This window comes from Panthera pardus, unplaced genomic scaffold, assembly GCF_024362965.1.
Source record: "Panthera pardus isolate Hobbes unplaced genomic scaffold, ASM2436296v1 HiC_scaffold_211, whole genome shotgun sequence".
Lineage (NCBI taxonomy): Eukaryota > Metazoa > Chordata > Mammalia > Carnivora > Felidae > Panthera > Panthera pardus.
Genome location: NW_026526779.1, coordinates 51867 through 73021, shown reverse-complemented (window position 1 = coordinate 73021; position 21155 = coordinate 51867). Strand labels below are relative to the sequence as shown.

General features: G+C 38.8%; 1 long non-coding RNA gene across 1 annotated transcript; it reads right to left on the bottom strand.

Moving 5' to 3' along the window:
* Positions 1-2338: 2338 nt before the first annotated feature.
* Positions 2339-12314, bottom strand: LOC128779001 (uncharacterized). The gene is made up of 4 exons (XR_008424828.1): positions 12212-12314; positions 9968-10468; positions 4806-4913; positions 2339-2466 (listed from the first exon to the last, which is right to left on the bottom strand). It is a non-coding gene; the product is annotated as an uncharacterized LOC128779001 (long non-coding RNA).
* Positions 12315-21155: the final 8841 nt, after the last annotated feature.

Genomic DNA, 21155 nt, shown 5'->3' with positions numbered 1-21155 from the left:
TAAGGAAATAAAACTGCCGTGAGAATTTTCCTTCTGTATGCAGTGGCTATCATACAGTCTGTGTTAACAGTGTGGGCACTGAATAATGCATGCAGGGTCTAAAATATCTCTACCATAAAAATTCTGTAAGTTCTTTGTAATCACTATTCCAATTGGCATATTGAATGGAAAGTAACAAGTTAATATCCTTTGCTATAAGCAATGTAATTGAATCTCTCTCAGCCTCTCTCTCTCTCTCTAACACAAAGGCATCCAAAAACACACACATGCATCAATATCTCTTCACAGTAATTACATTGTATCAGAAAAATTTGAGGAGTGTATAGTTAGTGCCTAAGGAAAACGAATGGGAATTATAGAATTGCGACCAAATAGATGTTATCATTTCTAAGTCTCCAAATCAACACTGATGTTAAATGTCCCTTGATTCTTTCACTCACATAATTTTGCTAGATGCTAGGGGTATGCATAGGTATCAAAGCCAATTTCAGATTTCAGTACCAATGGACTTAAGCCCCTGCTGTCATTACACTCCTGGGTTGGTAAAGCAGCAAAACATGGGAAATCCTAAACCATCAGTGTAAGAGTAATGCTTTTCTGTAGCAAAGCTAATCTCCAGTTCAGAGAGTGTATCAACAGCCCAGTTCAGATACTGACAGCCAAGTTCTCATCAAATGAGGTGCTAGACTATGAAACTCAGATTTTGCTCTAAACAATGGCAAAAGTCTCAGGGAACGTCAAAGGCTCTAGATAGTTCCTGGAAACACAGGGATAACAAGTATAAGAAGCTTCATTGAAACTCTGAGGTCCATAAACTTCAATGGCAGGACTGAAACTGAAGAACACTGAATTGGAAATGACAGGGGAAATACGGATTAAAAATAAACTTAATGTGTGAAAGAAGAAAACTCCAACCATTTGGAAGTTGATTGATAACAGCTGAGGTTGAAAATAATCGAGGTACTTATTAGGTCCTGGATTTTTAGGTCCTGGATTATTAGGTCCTGGATTATTGGTCCTTGATTTTTAAAATTTGCTTGAACCAATGTGCTAATGTGTACTTCATTTGTTTCTCATACTTATGAGTGAATCATTCATATTCATATCAGTATTTTAATAAGAATTTTATAAACAAGAAACACAGGGCTCTTTTTGTTTGTTTCTTTGGTTTTTTTTTTTTTAGATAAACTTTACATGCAACGTGGGGTTGAACTCACAGATCAAGAGGCACATGGCCCACCAACTAGGCCAACCACATGCCCCTGAGTATTGGCCTGGTTTGGGTTTTATTTTGTTTTCCTTTTTGAAAACATAGGGCTTTTAACTCATCCTTCACAAGACACTAATAGAAATATCACTGCTAGAACTAGATCGTGTAACTAGAACTCAGTGCCTACATGGACTATTTATGGAATCATTAGAAGGAACCCCACAGAATCCATTCTACTGACTTCATATTGCCAAACATTAAAAGTAATGGCAAATGTGATCTACATTTTCTCTTCTAGAAAAGAGATGCTCTCTCTGTCATTCTGGATTATAAGCAAAAGGAAAAAAATCATTTCCAAAGAATCATTCCAGGGTGCCTGGGTGACTCCATCGGTTGAGTGTCTGATTTTGGCTCAGGTCATGATCACACGGTATGTGAGTTTGAGCCCCACGTCGGACTCTGTGCTGACAGGTAAGAGCCTGGAGCCTGCTTCACATTCTGTCTTCCTCTCTCTCTGCCCCAATCCCACTCGCACTCTGTCTCTCTCTGTCTCTTACAAAGTGAATAAATGTTAAAAAAAATAAGTAAATAAAAAGAAGCATTCTAGCTACATTCAACCTCTTCATTTTTCAACCTCTTTTCCCATGGCCATGAAGGGAGAGACTCATCTTTCCTTTGAAGTTGAATCCCTCCCATATACTGATGAAGGAACAATAGAACTCAGTACAATGAGAAATTATCTCTTTAGAGTGCTCATACCCTTGAAGCCGTTGTTCTTTTGCCCTGTATTAGCCCTGAGAAGGTAATGCTGAGCCGTCTGAAGCATACTAAGTGTTAAGATGCAATATATACAATACTAAAGACTGAAAATCATTCCATGGCATGCCCAGAAGAGCAGTTCTTCTTGATTTAAAACAATGGTTCTTCTTGGTCACTGTTACACCTATGTCTCTTCCACAGAGAAATCTGCGCCAGTTAACAAAGTGCTTCAAAGCAACATGCCAAATAATACCGGAGGAAGTCGAAATAATTGTCTGAACCCCAGACATGCTTTGCATACTCATAGCATTTACATCAGGTTTAGGAAAGTAGACATACTTGCTCCTCTTTAGTATCAATCTTCAGGAGACTGGACTGCAGATCTTGGCATGACACCATGCTCCTCTCCCAAGTTTTCTCCTCTTTTGAAAAGTGGTAACAGCTTTTTCCACAGCAGTACCAGTTTCCTTGAAATGTGTCATCGTCTTCATTCCATGCTCATGGATTGGAAAACAAACATTGTTAAAATCCTGACACTACCCAAAGCAATCTACACATTCGATGCAATTTCTATCAAAATAACACCAGCGTTCTTCACAGAGCTAGAACAAACCCAAAATTTGTACGGAACCACAAAAGACACTGAGTAGCCAAAGGAATGTTAAAAAAGAAAACCAAAGCTGGACACATCACAATCCTGGATCAAGCTGTTCTACAAAGCTGTTTTCACCAAAACAGTATGGTACTGGCACAAAAGTAGACACATAGATCAACGAACAGAACGGAGAACCCAGAAATGGACCCACAAATGTACAGCCAGCTAATCTTTGACCAAGCAGGAAACAATATCCAAAGGAAAGAAGACAGTCTCTTCAGCAAATGGTGTTGGGAAAACGGGACAGCAACATGTAGAAGAATGAACCTGGACCACATTCTTATGCCATACACAAAAACAACTCAAAATGGATGACAGATCTAAATGTCAAAACCATCTAAATCCTAGAGTAGAAAACAGGCAACAATCTCTTTGACCTCACTCACAGGAACTTCTTACTTAAATGAAGACATGTCTTCAGGGGCAAGAGAAACAAAAGCAAAAACGAACTATTGGGACCTCATCAAGATAAAAACCTTCTGCACCGCGAAGGAAACAATCAGCAAAACTAAAAGGTAACCGACAGAATGGAAGAAAATATTTGCAAATGACATATCCGATAAAGGATTAGTATCCAAAATCTATAAAGAGCTTATGGAACTCAACACTCAAAAGGCAAATAATCCAATGAAGAAAGAGACAAAAGACATGAACAGACACTTTTCCAAAGGAGACATCCACATGGCCTACAGACACATGAAAAGATGCTCCACATCACTCATCATCAGGGAAATACAAATCAAAACCACAATGAGATACCACCTCACACCTGTCAGAATGGCTAAAATGAACAATTTGGGCAAGAACAGATGTTGGCAAGGATGTGGATAAAGGGGAACATTTTTGCACTGCTGGTGGGAATGCAAGCAGGTGCAGTCACTCTGGAAAACATCATGGCTGTTTCTTAAAAAATGAAACATAGAGCTACCCTATAATTAGAAACAATAATGGCACTACTAGGTATTTGCCCAAAGGACACACAAATGCTAATATGAAGTGTCACATGCACCCCAATGTTTTGCACCAGTTTCAATAATAGCTAAATCATGGAAAGAGCCCAAATGGCCATCACCGATGAATGGGTAAAGACGGTATATTCTACAATGGAATATCACTCAGCCATCAGAAGGAATGAAGTCTTGCATTTGTAACAATGTGGGTGCAAGTAGAGTGTATCGTGGTAAGCAAAATCAGTCAGAGAAAGAGAAATATAAGATTTCACTCATATGTGGAATTTAAGAAACAAATTAGATAAACATAGGGGAAGATAAGGAAAAACAAGCTAAAAACATAAAGGGAGGAAAACCGTAAGAAGCAAACCAGAAGAAACTCTTCAATACAGAGAAAAAACTGAGGGTTGCTGGAGGGCTGTTGGCTGAGAGGAGGGCCAAATGGGTGATGGGCATTAAGGGGGACACCTGTGGGGATGAGCACTAGGTGTTGTATATAAGTGACGATTTCCTAAATTCTACTCCTGAATGAATTACCAGACTACATATATGTTAACCAGCTGGGATTTAATAATTTCTTTTGAAAAAGTAATGTGTCATGATCTTTATCTTGAAAACAAAGCCACATGATCCTCAACCACAAGACCACTTAGAGACTTATGCTTTCTTTATGTATACATATATATATATACATACATATATATATATACACATATATACATACGTGTATGCATACATCTTGCTTACATCAGACTGAATGACTGAAAAATAGGTGGTTTTCCTGTATCCCAAACGTCTCATGTTGAGAATAGCTTTGGGGTCAAATTGTGGAGCCAGAGACTGATAGACGTCAGACCATTGTTAAAATGACACTGAGAAATCCTGACTTCCCAAGTACAGATACACTGCTCCAATAGGAAGCAGTTCTCCCTTCGGGAGAAATTCACCTAAGTGAATATAAGAGGGTGGTATTAATTCCAAGAGATCTAGACTGGAGAAAATTCATCCACAAGCAGAAAATACTCAATCAAATCAACATGACTTTGTGAAAGTCAAGAATTCAATTAGCTAGAAGAAAGAAAATGGATTTAATTTTAAAAAGTGAGAAAAATTAAAGGACTTGACAAATTCAATGTGAAGTTTTAAAATGATACATTAAAATTGAACAGAATGAGATAATCCCATGGAGGAAAAAAACTGTAAACTATCAGTATAATCATTCAGTACATACCTGTAGTGGGTAGTAAAATTAAGTGATCTTCAACTTCTGCTAAGGAAGCATTCTTGTCTTCTGGTTCTTTCATATCTTGCCTGATTTCTCCAGAACACCTGTGAAAAACTTCAATTCATTTTATAAAACTAAGGTCTTGAATGCTTGTAATAGATCATTTTATTATAATCACTTACTCTACTTCTAAATGGCACAGTGAGTGGCGCTGACTAAATGAAAGTACGATCAGAGACACTGCCAGGTTACAATATGTTGAAGTGCCAGAACATAAAACAGATTTTTAAATAAAATGATAACTTGCTATACATTATTTTGGAAGTACGTGAGACAGGAATCAACTTCTATAAAACAGAAATGTAAACAGGAAGTGAAATATACTTTTAGTTTCTACGCCACTTACTCTTCAAATAATGATTACACAGTTGGTGAAATGAAGTAGCCAGTATTTTATTTAGCATGTAGTATTTGCACAGGAAGCTAAACACCAGGGATTTGACTCTCCTCTAGTACAAGCTTATAATTAATACACTGAATATACATAGAGGAAGAGCACACATGGCGACTTCTAACATGCAAAAAGTAAGTGAAAAATCTCTGAGCAAATTGGCAGTATCTTCTCCAAACTCACACATAAAAAAGTGTAAAATCACGCAGTGTATGGCTCTTTAAGTGTACAAAGACGGAAAGAAAGGTCCCTTAAGGATTTGTTACGCAGCTAGGAATCGTCATTTCCAGCTCTCTACCACCCATCACTGAACCAAATGCAACGTCTACTTGTAAAACTCCAACATCAATTGCACAGTCTCCTGATGTACTCCGTGGCAATAAATATAACTACTGCTTCAACTCAGTCATCCATTCCAGTGTTCATATACTGGATCTGAATTGAAAAGACACCTTAAAGGGCCCCTGGATGGCTCAGTTGGTTAAGCGTCTGACCTGGGCTCAAGTCATGATCTCACAGTTCATGAGTTGGGCCCCGCATCTGGCTCACTGTTATCGGCACAGAGGCCACTTCGGATCCTCTGTCCCACTCTCCCTGGGTCCACCCCCCACCCCTCCTGTGCTCTCTCTATCTCTTTCTCTCAACCATAAATAAAAACCATTTAAAAAAAAAAACACCCACATTAAGACCTCCTGTACCTAAATACTACCATTTCTTGGCACCAATCAATTCCCTTCTCCTTTCCTTTTTGTCCATCCAAGGACACGTAGTACAGAACCAATTTTGGCAGGACCTCCAAGAAGCTTGCAGCATAGTCTTTATGCACATCGAAAAATAGCCAGCTTCACTGGGGCTCTTGGCTAACACTCCATTGAGCAAGCCACTCTTGATCTCAGGGTCGTGAGGTCAGGCCCAAGTTGGGTGGGGAGCCTCCTTGAAAAATTAAAAAAAAATTTTTTTTTAATGTATAAAATAGCCAATTTTGGAGCACATTTGTCATTCACCATCTCATCTCCCCTCAAGGTTCTGAAACTCAAGTGACAAAAAAAGATCACAAAATTGTACACATACAAACTAATGCTGACCAACGCTTAGATTTTCTTCACCATTTCACCTCTCAATATAACACACTATCGTTCTTAAAGCACACTCTTTTCTCAATTCAACAGCTATTTCAAGTATTTATACTTTGTCTAAATTATCTGGTGCACCTCCTTGCCCCTTCCTCTCAGAACATGGCCTCATCTGCTCCTTTGCATGGAAACAGTCACCAGCAAGGATACCTTCTCCTCACCTTCCTGCACCTCCTCCTATAGATAACACAGGTATCTCTCACTCTACCCCAGAAAAAAATGAGCTTTGCATTGAACAAGCGTGAAACTCTCACCCCTGCTCTGGATTTCATCCCGTATCGAATCTTTGGTGATCTTGATCTCCTACTGTCAATTTCTCTCTTGAACCCTCCACAGTTTCCTTCTCATGGTTCCCTTCTCTTGCATATGATCAAGTCAGCTTTCCCACAAAGTTCCTGTCCTCCTTTTTCATATTTTTTTGTAACAGAGTTCTTTTCTTTACTCTCAGATTGGGTGCTAACATAAGATTGTTCACATTCCTTCATTCATGAGACACTTACCACATTGCTCGCAGAACTGGTTTTTCTTCCTTAGTTAGCAAGTTGTTAGCTACCCCAAATTGTAGCCAGGACCTTAAGCATTACATTTATTTACTTTGCTAGTCATTTCATCTCATCTCCCTACTTCTCTCACATGCTGTAACTAATGCACATTCAATTACTCCCTTCATACATTTTATATATAGTGTTATTGCCTCTTTGTGGATTTCCTGAAATATTACTATTTATTGTATTTGTTTTGCACTGTTGCATCTTATAAAAATGTATCGTGACATGCACAAACTTTTGTGCTCTTGCTTTGTTTTTCCATTTCATATGCTCTTGCTAAATTTCATGCATATTGTTGAATACCATTGTCATTGTCTTGACTGTCACATACATTCCATTGGCAAATCAATTGCAGAGATCTCATTTACTCTCCCATTAATGATCTTTTGAGTAGTTGTGATATGTTCCACATTGTGAATAGCACTGCTACGAACTGTCCTGTAGAAGTTCATTTCTGTGTATGTGCAAGTATATCTGTTGGATATATACTTAGGGTGAGAATTACTGAATCGTGTCGAGCTGTAGAAGACAGTACCAAACTCGCTAAGTGTTTCTATCAGGTAATACTGCCTTTAACAACGCTCGAGATCATATACATCCACATATTTTCAAGGCTTGGTAAATGTTTCGCTTATCCATAATTAAAATAAATGCTTTTCTGTATTCACTGATCTCGGAATTCACTGATCTGTATTCACTGTATTCTCTGTATCTGCTTCCTAATGTGTGAAAGAGTTTTAGCCATTACAGTCAGGCTTTGACCATACCCACTATCCCACTGGAGCTACTCTAGAAAATATCATTTCGGTCTCTCTCTTGCCAAATTTAATAAGCATATCTCTAGCCATTATAATACCTGATCCTCCTGTACAATTTGGAACTCTGGACTACCTTTGCCTTCTCCCCATGATACCATAATGTTTTGGACTCCCACCTACTTGTTTAACCAAGCATCATGGTTTTTCACTGTTTTTACTCATCTTTTACCTCCAGCTAAATGTTGATTTATCCTAAGAATCCTTCGCCTCACCCTTGTTCTTCTAGCCTGATCTACTCTCCCTGGTTTCACAAGGCAGAGCTTGGTCCAGCTTCTGCTTTCCTCTATGATATCTTCCAGTATCTTTCATCCAGGCATCTTCCTTGATCTCCAGACTTTTAATACCACCGTGTACGTGCTGATGGTCTGTGTCTGCTGTTAAAACCCACTCTAACAGACAAGACCAATCTCATTCTTTCTGGTCATCTCCACTGATATGTCCAAGCACCTCACTCCTTACTGTTATTAGCACACCTACGCAAACACCAAACCGTACTTAGTGTTCTTCTTGTGTTCTCTGTAATATTTATTGGAATACATTCACCAAGGTGTGTAAGCCTCATGTCAAATGGTATCACTGATTCAAATGTCTCCCTCACGCACTCATATTCTAGCAATTCTTATTGAAGATTTCTCATAAATGGTGCCTACCCTTCATTTCTTCTTCATAACACTAATTCAGTCATTCTAACTAACCCTGATTCCTGAAACATCCTGTTATCTTCTCCTTCCACCCACTTGCCGGATGTTGAGATTGACCTTTCCCAAATCCCTATCGCCTCATGGGACAGGAGTCATGTTTTTCCCTCACATAAAACCTTTCGGTGGTTTCTTTTGTTTTTAGAACAAATCTAAAATTTCTTAAGATATTAAAATTATCAAAACGTGCATACCTAGGCAAACCTATTTATAGCTACTTCTTAATTCTCCTAAAGCATCCAGTTCTTTGGTTCTTGTTTTCTATGCCTGGATAAGTAGTCTCTCTACCCCAAGCTTCCTGATTAAGTCCTACCTATCCTTTACATCATATCAATTATTATCTCCTGGAGGAAAGTTTTCTGGCCCTCAGCATGAAGTATTCTATTCAGCTGATATCTTGAAGCCTTTACCCCAGCACTAATAATATTTTATTTTAAAAACTGTTTACAGGGCACCTGGGAGGCTGTCAGCCGAGTGTCTGACTTCGGCTCAGGTCTTGATCTTAGGGTTCATGATTTCCAGCTGCTCATCAGGTTCCCTGCTGTCAGCACAGAGCCCACTTAGGATCTTCTGCCTTCCTCTCTTTCTGCCCCCGACCCCAGCTCATGCTCTCTCTCTCTCTCTCTTTCTCTCTCAAACATAACTAAGACATTAAAAATACATAGGAGCGCCTGGGTGGCTCAATCAGTTAAGCATCTGACTTCTGCTCAGGTCGTGATCTCGCAGTTGATGAGTTTGAGCTCAGCACCAGGCTCTGCATCTGTGGTGAGGAGACTACTTGGAATTCTCTCTCTCTCCCTCTCTCTCTCTCCCCCCCTTCCATTTGCATACCCTCTGTCTCTCTCTCAAAAGTAAACAAACAAACAAACCTCATCTTGAAAAAAGAATAACTTTCATTTTGAAAAAAATCCCCTTTATACTGAGCTCATTAAGTGCTGACTGTTTAAAATTCCTGTATCTTTAGTATCTATTATACATACTCCCTGACCCAGAGAAGATACTCAAAATTGTTGTGGAATAAATGAACCGAAGGATTAAAAATTCAGGAAGAAGATATTAAAAACAAGTGTTTTCTATACATTTTTAACAATCGATGTGAAAAATATAAAAATGATATAAAAATAGATCAACCTTATATTCCTCTGTGATTTAATCAGTATTGCAGTATGATAAGGAGTGTACTACTCAAGGAAGATTTTTCCAATTCTCTGGTCATATGGAAAACTTCCTCCTTCACAAAATATAAAGATGAATATATATGTAAACCTCACTGTACATTTCAGGAAAATTTTGTGCCATTACAGCCATGACATACACTATTTCGTGTGGTGTAAAAGCTAAGTGATGGCAAAATAGCAAAATCATTGTCATCAACATTATAAACACCATCGTGATTACTAACATTTCTATAGGACTCTATAGTTTACAAAGGCTCAGCAGAAATTCAGTTATGGTATCTCATTTTTCACGCTGCTCCTTGTTCTCATAAAAAAAAAAATGTGTGTGTGCCCGATACTCACGCATATATCTTAAGCCTGTGCTTGCCAGCAGGAGGAAAACACATGTAACTCCCAGGGTTAATGCAACCTTACGCCGTGGAAATTCTGTACAGATTCAGAAAGCAAAATATATAGTAAGCATTGAGCTTAGGAAAGCCCTCAGAGTTGGAACAAAATGGAATTCATTCTGGAATTGGAAATGAATATCCCTTTTTACTGTGATTACAAATATCCTTGAATTTTACATTTACATATACCCCTTGATCTATGAAGAACCGGACAAATAACGTCAAATATACAGAAACCCAATTATCATGATTTCATTTCTTCTTACTTGAAATCATATTTTCACAAAATAAGAAAGCAAACAAAAAACTTTACCTCTCCTTTCATCCTTTGAATATCTTTCGTCCATCTGTCTCCTTGAATAGGGTGATATCGGAGTCGTGCACATCGCTCTCTACTCGCTCATTTTTGAGGACAGTAGGCAAAGAACACAGTTCGAATCCTGTGCAATGTGGCCTGAGGCATTAAAATGGCAATATTTCTCATTACGTAACAGGGACAGCTAAATGAATAAGCATGATCATCTGAAATAAACAGGTTAAAGCAAGTATCTGGGGATATTAGGGAAATTTTTTTTCATCTTTATAATGCCTTACAACAGAGATTCTACACAATTAAATAATGGTCCACGACCATTTATGGGCTTGTTATGTTAAGCATTCACTTCTTTCAAAATCATTGAATTCATGGCCAAAATTTAATAATTGATATATACCATACTCACCTAAACCTCTAGGCTTATATCATCTTTTGAAAATTACGTTTGATCACTTAGTGCATGTGTTATGCCCAAATGGCAATTATATTGACACCAAATAGACTAAGCCCTTCTTACTAAGGACACACACACACCATTTTGACCAACACTGCGCCTGCTACATTGCTTATGTCAGACCCCGCTCATTCATTCATATTATCCCTTGAACTTTAGAGTCAGTGGATCATGACTCCTTTTTAAAGTATGAGGAAAATATGAAACTCATGAGGTTCAAGGAAGGGAGTTTAGGAAGTAACATTAAATGAGGGTGGTGATTGGTTTCTTTTCTGTTTGTGGATGAGGAAAACTGAGCCTTAAGGAATATATATAGTATTCCCAATGTCAGACTGTAAATGATACACTTTAGTTAAAATAAACATATATTATAAATATATATAAATAAACATGCATAAATATGTTAAATGATAGTCTAGTTCAAGTAAATATATGTCAAAATATTAAGTTATATTTTAATGGGAAATATAAATATATACTTAGTTCAAGTATATATGTCATAAAAATAGCTTATTCATATTTATCCAAAAATATGATCCTTCACCTACACTTGGTTTATAGAAATAATATTTTCACAAAAAATACATAATAATCTCTCTCCCCTAGAAATAAAATACACAGTGATTAAAGAGGAGAAAATATTTTCCCTAAAAGAATAGTTTTGGTAAGTGTAGAAAGAATCAGATAACTGGTTTTCCTCAATAGATATGGATTTTGGATTTTTAAAAGATCTTAATATTTCACCATTTAATTACATTATACTGTTGGGAAACTTGAACAATCATCAAATAATGATAAAATGTATATACACAGTGTCATTTTTTTTTTCAATAAATATTCTCTCTACAAAAGTGCCAAATTATAAATCTTGTCTTAAGGTCGTGTATTCCTAGCTAACTGGTTTTTGTTTAGTGGTATTGGAATTGAACAAAACAATAAGAAACAAAATAATAAGAAACTAAACTTGGAAATATAAAGCTGGATTTATTTTGCTAGAAAAATACTCCTATTGTCAAAGATTCCAACTTTTGTATTACACTTAACTGAAAGAAGAGAGAATTTAACCTTTGGATAGTTCACTGCTAACCAGTTAGGTAGCACCCATAGAGATAAGAGGGGAAAAAATCACAGATTTATACCGTCTGAAAAAGAATCACATACTCCTTAAAACACGTCAGGATTAAAAAAATCATATTCTGCATCAGAAATATTCTGATCCACTCCTTTCCTCATTTGCAGAATAAAGTTAACGTTCGATATGGATTAACACAGATCCAGGAGTCAGTTCTTGGGGCAACAGTCCAAAGCCCTCCCAATTTTGTCCACAGCTTTCCCATAGCAAATGCTACTTTATCCCTCTCTGCTGGACAATGTGACAGCACAGGCACGGGTCACCCAACCTCACTGGCTGCAATACCTCATCGTACCTGGGATTTCACAGCAGGAAAAGAGCTTGGTCAGGATCACAGCTACGATGATGTGCTGGCTCTGCGGGCTTTTCGCCTCTGCCCTGACTCCACAAGGTACTAGTTGACGTGCTTGACTGACTCTCAGAGAGACCGTGTCAGGAGAAAGATAGCCGATGGCCATGTGACATTAGATACTCCCCCGCATGGTTTCCACTGGCCTCAGGGTCTCCTTTACTCCTGCACTCTGTGTCAGACAGGAGTCCTAGAGACCTCAAATGCTGAAGTTTGCAGACATTCTGTGGATCGGTACAAACCTGAGCTTCAGCAGTTACCTTGAAGCATAAAAAAACAAAAAGGCATTCTCAAAATCTCATGAGGTTAGGAAATGCTTAACAATAAATGTAAAAATTTATCAAAATAAAAAGGGAAATATCCACATTCAACCTGACATGATTCTTACTTTTTCTTTTTATAGAATGAAGTTAAGTTACCAATAGCTTTATTTTTACTATTTATATGTATAAATATTATAAAATGTGTACAAATTTTGGACTATTTTTAACAAACATCCTGAGGATAGCCATATTGCTTAGGATATGACAGAAAATCTAAATACATAAAAATTGAGAAAAATGATTTGAATAATAGCACATTCCTACTTACTTCTTGTGTCCTCTTTAACTGCCTGAAGAAACAGAGCCTTTACATAATAAAAATTAGGACAGAAAGAAAGAGACATGTTTAAACACTTAAATAGGTTTGACTGTGCTCCTTTTAAAGCATTAAAGTCAAATTCATCTATTCAACCTCTTGTAGCAAAAACTATCAAAGCATTTTTAAGACTATATTATGTGTTTAATTCAATGAGCAGCTCTATGCCCTATTTACCCCTACAAGTAAATGCTAGGAAGGAACAAAAACAGTTGTGTTTTTTTTTTTTCATATCAACCACATTGATCTGTCCATCTGAAGGGCCCCAATGATGAGATGCTTCAAAACTCTTCTTAGAAATGTGCAGTAATAACAACAAATCCACCTCGATGCCAGCCACACCAGGGGAAGTCTTTTCAAAAGCACTTTCTCCTGGTTGGAGCTCCCTTTTCCATGACTCCCAAAGCACAACTGTCTCATCCTCTTCTAAATACTGGTGGGAACACATGTGAAGTCTCTAGCTTTCTTTTTTCTGGTTTGCCTTTGGCTCACGCTGTTTCTTTTTAAGATCTAGCTCATTGCTTTCAGGAAGTAAGTTTCTGACACGAATAGAGATAATAAAGAAAGCCTTCTACAAATTTCCCATGCAAAAGGGCTCTCTCTTAAAGGCAAACACGGTTTTCAAGCATGCCTATGGACTGTGATCTGCCAGGCCCCGGGGTGTAATTCCTCTGCACGGCAGCCAGACATCTCTATGCCTTATGTCAAATTCCCCAGTGCCAAACGACCTCATTTAACAGAAATGTATTTCATCGTTTCTTTTGCTACCATTATATACCTCACTGGTAAGGAATGATTAAGCCAGCACATGGACTTTGGACGTGTATTTTAGAGGGTGAAGAGTACCCTTCATGGCCCTGAAGTACCCAAGAGTTTCAGACCTCTAAACTCTCAGGGCAACGTTGTCTTCCGGGTTATGGGTGATAAAACCCGCTGCAGTTTATTCCCCTTGTGCTTCCGAAGCAGCAGCTGAGTGAAGTGACTGACTTTGGAAGTCCCATGCTCTTCAGCAGCATCCAGCAGACCTTCTATGCAAATGAGTCTGCTGGGAGATTGGGCTTCAGGATCAGAAGCTATTAGGTGGTATTGAAAAACAGGTGTGTATGTCAGGAACCAAGCAGAAAATGGACTCTAAAAGTTAGCCCAGGTTCCAGGAATGTGTTGCCTCCAATCTTTTACAAAGTTGTTGTTTGTTTGTTTGTTTGTTTGTTTAATATTAACAAATCATCTGATACATATCTATCCCTACAAATTTGGAACAAAGCACCAATGAAAAGCAATTATTAGCAATTTCATCCTTGGGGTTCTTTAAATAAGATGCCGGCTTTATCATACCTAAAATAGATAGACTAGGTTCTAGAAAACCTTTCAAACTATATAGCCTTAAATATTTTATCAATAGTATTTACAGCAAGTAAAAAGAGTATTATGGTTAGAATATACGCATATTACGATACTTTTAGGATTGACTTGTTAAATTTTCTATTTTGGGAATGAGGCTACTTTTAATTAGTTTATGGAAAAACGTTAACCCCAAAGATCTCTGTGTCTTTAAAACACCCACACACTTTTTTACCCCAACATCAATGTATTTTTAGTGCTTCTTAAAATGATTCTTATACCTCTTTTCTACTTCGACTTTTATTTTTCCTGTAAGGTTTCACTAAAACATCACTCATGCTCACTGTCTTTACATTCACCAAGCCTCGCCTGCATCAAAGAAAAGTGCATACAATAATGACATCGAGCAAAAAAGCTTAAGGTGGTGGAAATCATGATTTAACCCCAAGATGAAATAATGAGTAAGTAAAGTGAGAGGGAGAGAGAGAGAAGGGATGATGATAACATGTCAAGAGAACAAGCAGTGTGGTAGCAGAATCTAACTAAACTCATGTGAAATTTATAACAAAGCAGGCAGACTGCATAAAATTTTGAAATAATATCCCAAGAGCAAAGGTGCAAGAGGAAGTAGGTTTTCGTTTGTATTTTTCATATTATGTTTTTCTTATGTAGTATTCTCACTTATTTCTTCTTGTCTACTAAAATTGGAAAAAGGCAAGAGGGTATGAAGAAATCATGACTCCAGAATTCTTGGCAATGTTACAAGGCAAAAAATTGGGACAAGTGATGTACTTTGAAAATAAATAGGAGCTTGTGCGAAAAGAAATGAAAGGCATGAATGGAGACAGTTTGCTTTATTTCTGAACTTTGAGTCTTTCCATGTGTATTTGTTAGTCAATAACACACATTAGTGCATTACATCTCAAATTATTTGGGAGCACTTCTTTTATACTTGTGCCTTTAGTAGTTAACGATTTTTCCTTCTGCAATCACTGCTTCTCTTGAAATTTTTTCTTACCTTAGTTTCAAGAACAATCTTTAGTTCAGTAAAGCTGTCAGTAGAAACAGCACTATCGTTTAAAGCACAAAGGATCATTTCCTCTTAATGGGGTTTGTGAGCAAAGGGCTAAGAAAGAATTCTTGAGACATCTTTGGTGCAAAAAAGGTGATTTTATTAAAGCCCAGTGACAGGACCTGTGGACAAAGAGAGCTATCCTGGGATTGTGAGAAGTGACTGATTATATATTGTTTAGTTAGTGGGGATTAAGGACAGCTTAAGCCTCTAAGGAATTTGGAATCAAGGTTTTCAGGGCCATGAGGAGCTAGCCACACTTAAGATAAGGTTATTTTTAGTTTTTTTTAATTTTTTTTTAATTTACATCTAAATTAGTCAGCATATAGTGCAGCAATGATTTCAGGAGTAGATTCCTTAATGCCCCTTACGCACTTAACCCAACCCCCTCCCACAACCCCTCCAGTAACCCTCTCTTTGTTCTCCATATTCAAGAGTCTCTTTTGTCCCCCCTCCCTCTTTTCCTATTATTTTGCTTCCCTTCCCTTCTGTTCATCGGTTCTGTGTCTTAAAGTTCTCATATGAGTGAAGTCATATGATATTTGCCTTTCTCTGACTGACTAATTTGCTTAGGACAATATTCTCTGGCTCCATCCACATAGTTGCACTTGCCAAGATTTCATTCTTTTGGATTGGCGAGTAATACTCCATTGTGTGTGTGTGTGTGTGTGTGTGTGTGTATGTGTGTGTGTAACACATCTTCTTGATCCATTCATCCATCAAAGGAAATTTGGGCTCTTTCCACACTTTGGCTATTGTTGATAGTGCTGCTATAAGCATTGGGGTGCATGTGTCCTTTCAAAACAGCACACCTGTATCCCTTGGATTAATGCCTAGTAGTGCAATTGCTGGGTCATAGGGTAGATCTATTTTTAATTTTTGAGGGACCTCCATTACTATATTCCAGAGTGACTGTACCACTTTGCATTCCCACCAGCAGTGCAAAAAAGATTCTCTTTCTCCTCATCCTCGCCAACATCTGTTGTTGGCTGAGATGTTAATGGTTGCCATTCTGACAGGTGTGAGGTGGTTTCTCATCGTGGTTTGGGTTTGTATTCTCCTGATGATGAGTGATGAGGAGTATCTTTTCATGTGTCGGTTGGCCATCTGGATGTCTTCTTTGGAGGAGTGTCTATTCATGTGTTTTGCCCGTTTCTTCACTGGATTATTTGTTTTCTGGGTGTAGAGTTAGATAAGTTCTTTATAGATTTTGGATACTAACCCTTTGTCTGATATGTCTTGCAAATATGTTCTCCCATTCTGTCGGTTGCCTTTTAGTTTTGGTGATTGTTTCCTTCGCTGTCCAGAAGCTTTTTATTCTGATGAGGTCCCAGTAATTCATTTATGCTTTTGTTTCCCTTGCCTCCAGAGACGTGTTGAGTAAGACGTTGCTGCGGCCAAGATCAAAGAGGTTTCTGCCTGCTTTCTCCCCGAGGATTTTGATGGCTTCCTGTCTTACGTTGAGGTCTTTCATCCACTTTGAGTTTATTTTTGTGGATGGTGTAAGAAAGTGGTCCAGGTTCATTCTCCTGCATGTCGCTCTCCAGTTTCCCAGCACCACTTGCTGAAGAGATTGTCTTTATTCCATTGGATATTGCTTCCTGCTCTGTCAAAGATTAGGTGGCCATCCACTTATGGGTCCATTTCTCGTTTCTCTATTCTGTTCCATTGATCTGAGCATCTGTTCTTGTGCCAGCACTGTTTTTGTGCCATACTGCCTTGATGATACAGCTTTGCAGTATAGCTTGAAGTCTGGGATTTTGATGCCTCCTGCTTTGGTTTTCTTTTTCAAGATTTCTTTGACTCTTTGGGGTCTTTCCTGGTTGCATACCAATTTTAGGATTATTTGTTCTAGCCCTGGGAAGAATGCTAGTGTTATATCTATAGAGATTGCATTGAATATGTAGATTGCTTTGGGTAGTATCGACATTTTAACAATATTTCTTCTTCCTATCCAGGAGCATGGAATCTTTTTCCCTTTTTTTGTGTCTTCTTCAATTTCTTTCATAAGCTTTCTATAGTTTTCAGGGTATAGATTCTGCACCTTTTTGGTTACATTTATTCCTAGGTATTTTATGGGTTTTGGTGCAACTGTAAGTGGGATCGATTCCTTGATTACCCTTTCTGTCGCTTCATTGTTGGTGTATAGGAATGCAACCTATTTCTGGGCATTGCTTTTCTCTCCTGCAACTTTGCTCAATTCATGAATCACTTCTAGCAGTTTTCTGGTGGAACCCTTTGGGTTTTCCATAAGGAGTATCATGTCAACTCCGAAGAGTGAAAGTTTGACCTCCTCCTGGCCAATTTGCATGCTTTTATTTCTTTGTGTTTTCTGATTGCTGAGTTCAAATCTTCCACTACTATGTTGAATAACTGTGGTGAGAGTGGACGTTCCTGTCTTGTTCCTGACCTTAGGGAGAAAGCTTTCCATTTTTCCCCATTGAGGATGATATTAGCCTTGGGTCATTCACATATGGCTTTTTGATCTTGTGGTTTGATCCTTCTATCCCTACTTTCTTGAGGGTTTTTATCAAGAAAGGATGCTGTATTTTGTCAAATGCTTTCTCTGCATCTATTCAGAGGATTTTATTATTCTTGTCCTTTCTTTTATTGATGTGATGAATCGTATTGATTGTTTTGCAGATATTGACCCAGCCCTACATCCCAGGTATAAACTCCACTCAGTCGTGGTGAATAATTTTTTTAATGTATTGTTGGAGCTGTTTGGCTAATAGTTTTTGAGGATTTTACATCCATGTACACAGGGAAATTTGTCTGTAGTTCTCCTTTTTAGTGGGGTCTCTGTCTGGTTTTGGAATCAACATAATGCTGGCTTCATAGAAAGCGTTTGGAAGTTTTCCTTCCATTTCTATTTTTTGGAACAGTTTCAAGAGAACGGGTGTTAACTCTTCCTTAAATGTTTGGTAGAATTCCCCCTGGAAAGCCTTCTGACCCTGGACTCTTGTTTTTTGGCAGATTTTTGATTACTAATTCGATTTCCTTACTGGTTATGGATCTGTTCAAATTTTCTATTTCTTCCTGTTTCAGTTTTGGTAGTGTATAGGTTTCGAGGAATTAGTCCACTTCATCCAGATTGCCTATTTTACTGACAAAAATTGCTCATAATATCCTCTGATGATTGATTTTATTTCTGTTGTGTTGGTTGTGACCTCTCCTCTTTCATTCTTGATTTTACTTATTTGGGTCCTTTTCTTTTTCTTCTTGATCAAACTGGCTAGTGGTTTATCATTTTTGTTAATTTCTGCTCTAATCTTTATTACTTCCTGTATTCTGCTGGTTTGGGGTGTAATTTGCTGTTCTTTTCCAAGCTCCTTAAGGTGTAAGGTTGTGTACCTGAGATCTTTCTTCTTTCTTTAGGAAGGCCTGGATTGCTATATACTTTCTTCTTTTGACCGCCTTTGTTGTGTCTCAGAGTTTTGGGGATGTGGTGCTATCATTTTCATTGACTTCCATACACTTTTTAATTTCCTCTTTAACCTCTTGGCTAGCCCATTCATTCCTTAATAAGATGTGCTTTAGGTTCCAAGTATTTGTTACCTTTCCAAATTTTTTCCTGTGGTTGATTTCAAGTTTCATAACGTTGTGGTCTGAAAACATGCATGGTATGATCTTGATATTTTTGCACTTGTTGAGGGCTGATTTGTGTCCCAGTATGTGGTCTATTCTGGAGAACGTTCCATGTGGACTGGCGAAGAATATATTCTTCTGCTTTAGGATGAAATGTTCTGAATACACTGATAAAAGTCTAGCCAGGCTTTTCAAAAAGAAAAGGGAGATGACCCAAATAGATAAAATCATGAATGAAAGTGGAATTATTGCAAAAAACCCCTCAGAAATACAAGCAATTATCAGGGAATACTATGAAGAATTATGTGCTAACAAACTGGACAACCTGGAAGAAATAGACAAATTCCTAAACACCCACACACTTCCAAAACTCAACCAGGAAGAAATAGAAAGCTTGAACAGACACATAACCAGCGATGAAATTGAATCAGTTAACAAACATCTCCCAACAAACAACATTCCAGGACCAGATGGCTTCCCAGGGGAGATCTCCCAGGCTTTTAAAGCAGAGATAATACCTAACCTTCTCAAGCTGTTCCAAAAAATAGAAAGGTAAGGAAAACTTCCAGACTCATTCTATGAAGCCAGCATTACTTTCATTCCTAAACCAGACGGAGGCCCAGGAAAAAAAAAAAAAACCCTACAGGCCAATATCCCTGATGAATATGGATGCAAAAATCCTCAATAAGATGCTAGCAAATCGATTTAGACAGCATATAAAAAGAATTATACACAATGATCAAGTAGGATGCATTCCTGGACTGCAGGGCTGGTTCAACATTCGCAAATCAATCAATTTGATACATCACATTAATAAAAGAAAAGATAAGAACCATATGATCCTGTCTATGATGCAGAAAAAGCATTCAACAAAATTCAGCATCCTTGCTTAACAACCCTTGAGAAAGTCGGGATAGAAGGAACACAAAGATCATAAAAGCCATTTATGAAAAGCCCACAGCTAATATCATCCTCAAAGGAAAAAAAACTGACAGCTTTCCCCCTGAGACCAGGAACACGACAGGGACATCCACGCTCATCTCTGCTGTTTAACATAGTGTTGGAAGTGCTAGCATCAGCAATCAGACAACAAAAGGAAATCAAGGCATCAAAATAGGCAATGATGATGTCAAGCATTCACTTTTTGCAGGTGACATGATATTATAGGTGGAAAACCCGATAGACTCCACCAAAAGTCTGATAGAACTGTTACATGAATTCAGCCTAGTCGCAGGATACAAAATCAATGTACAGAAATCAGTTGCATTCTTATACACTAATAATGAAGCAACAGAAAGACAAATAAAGAAACTGATCCCATTCACAATTGCACCAAGAAGCATAAAATACCTAGGAATAAACTTAACCACAGATGTAAAAGATGTGTTTGCTGAGCACTATAGCTTATGAGGGTATTGAAGAAGACATAAAGACATGGAAAAACATTCCATGCTCATGGATTGGAAGAATAAATATTGTGGATGGCGGCGTAGGAGGACGCTGGGCTCACCGCACGTCCTGCCGATCACTTAGATTCCACCTACACCTGCCTAAATAACCCAGAAAACCGCCAGAGGATTAGCAGAATGGAGTCTCCGGAGCCAAGGGCAGACGAGAGGCCCACGGAAGAGGGTAGGAAGGGCGGCGAGGCGGTGCGCCCTCCACGGACTGGCGGAAGGGAGCCGGGGTGGAGGGGCAGCTCGCCGGCCAAGCAGAGCCCCCGAGTCTGGCTGGCAAAAGTGGAGGGGCCTGACGGACTGTGTTCCGACATCAAGCGCAATTTAGCGTCTGGGAGGTCATAAGGTAACAGCTCTGCTCAGAAAGCCGGAAGGCTGGAGGACAAAGGGAGGGAGAGCTGCTGAGCCCCCGGACGACAGAGCTCAGCTTGGCGGGGAACAAAGGCGCTCGCCAGCGCCATCTCCCCCGCCCATTCCCCAGCCAAAATCCCAAAGAGAACAAGTTCCTGCAAGGGAACTTGCTCGCTCCGCGCAAACACTCAACTCTGTGCTTCTGTGGAGGCAAATCTCCGGCAGCGGATCTGACTCCCTCCCGCTGCCACAGGGCCCCTCCTGAAGTGGATCACCTAAGGAGAAGCGAGCTAAGCCTGCCCCTCCTGCCCCCGTGCACCTTGCCTACCCACCCCAGCTAATACGCCAGATCCCCAGCACCACAAGCCTGGCAGCGTGCAAGTATCCCAGACGGGCCATGCCACCCCACAGTGAATCCCGCCCCTAAGACAGGGGAAGAGAA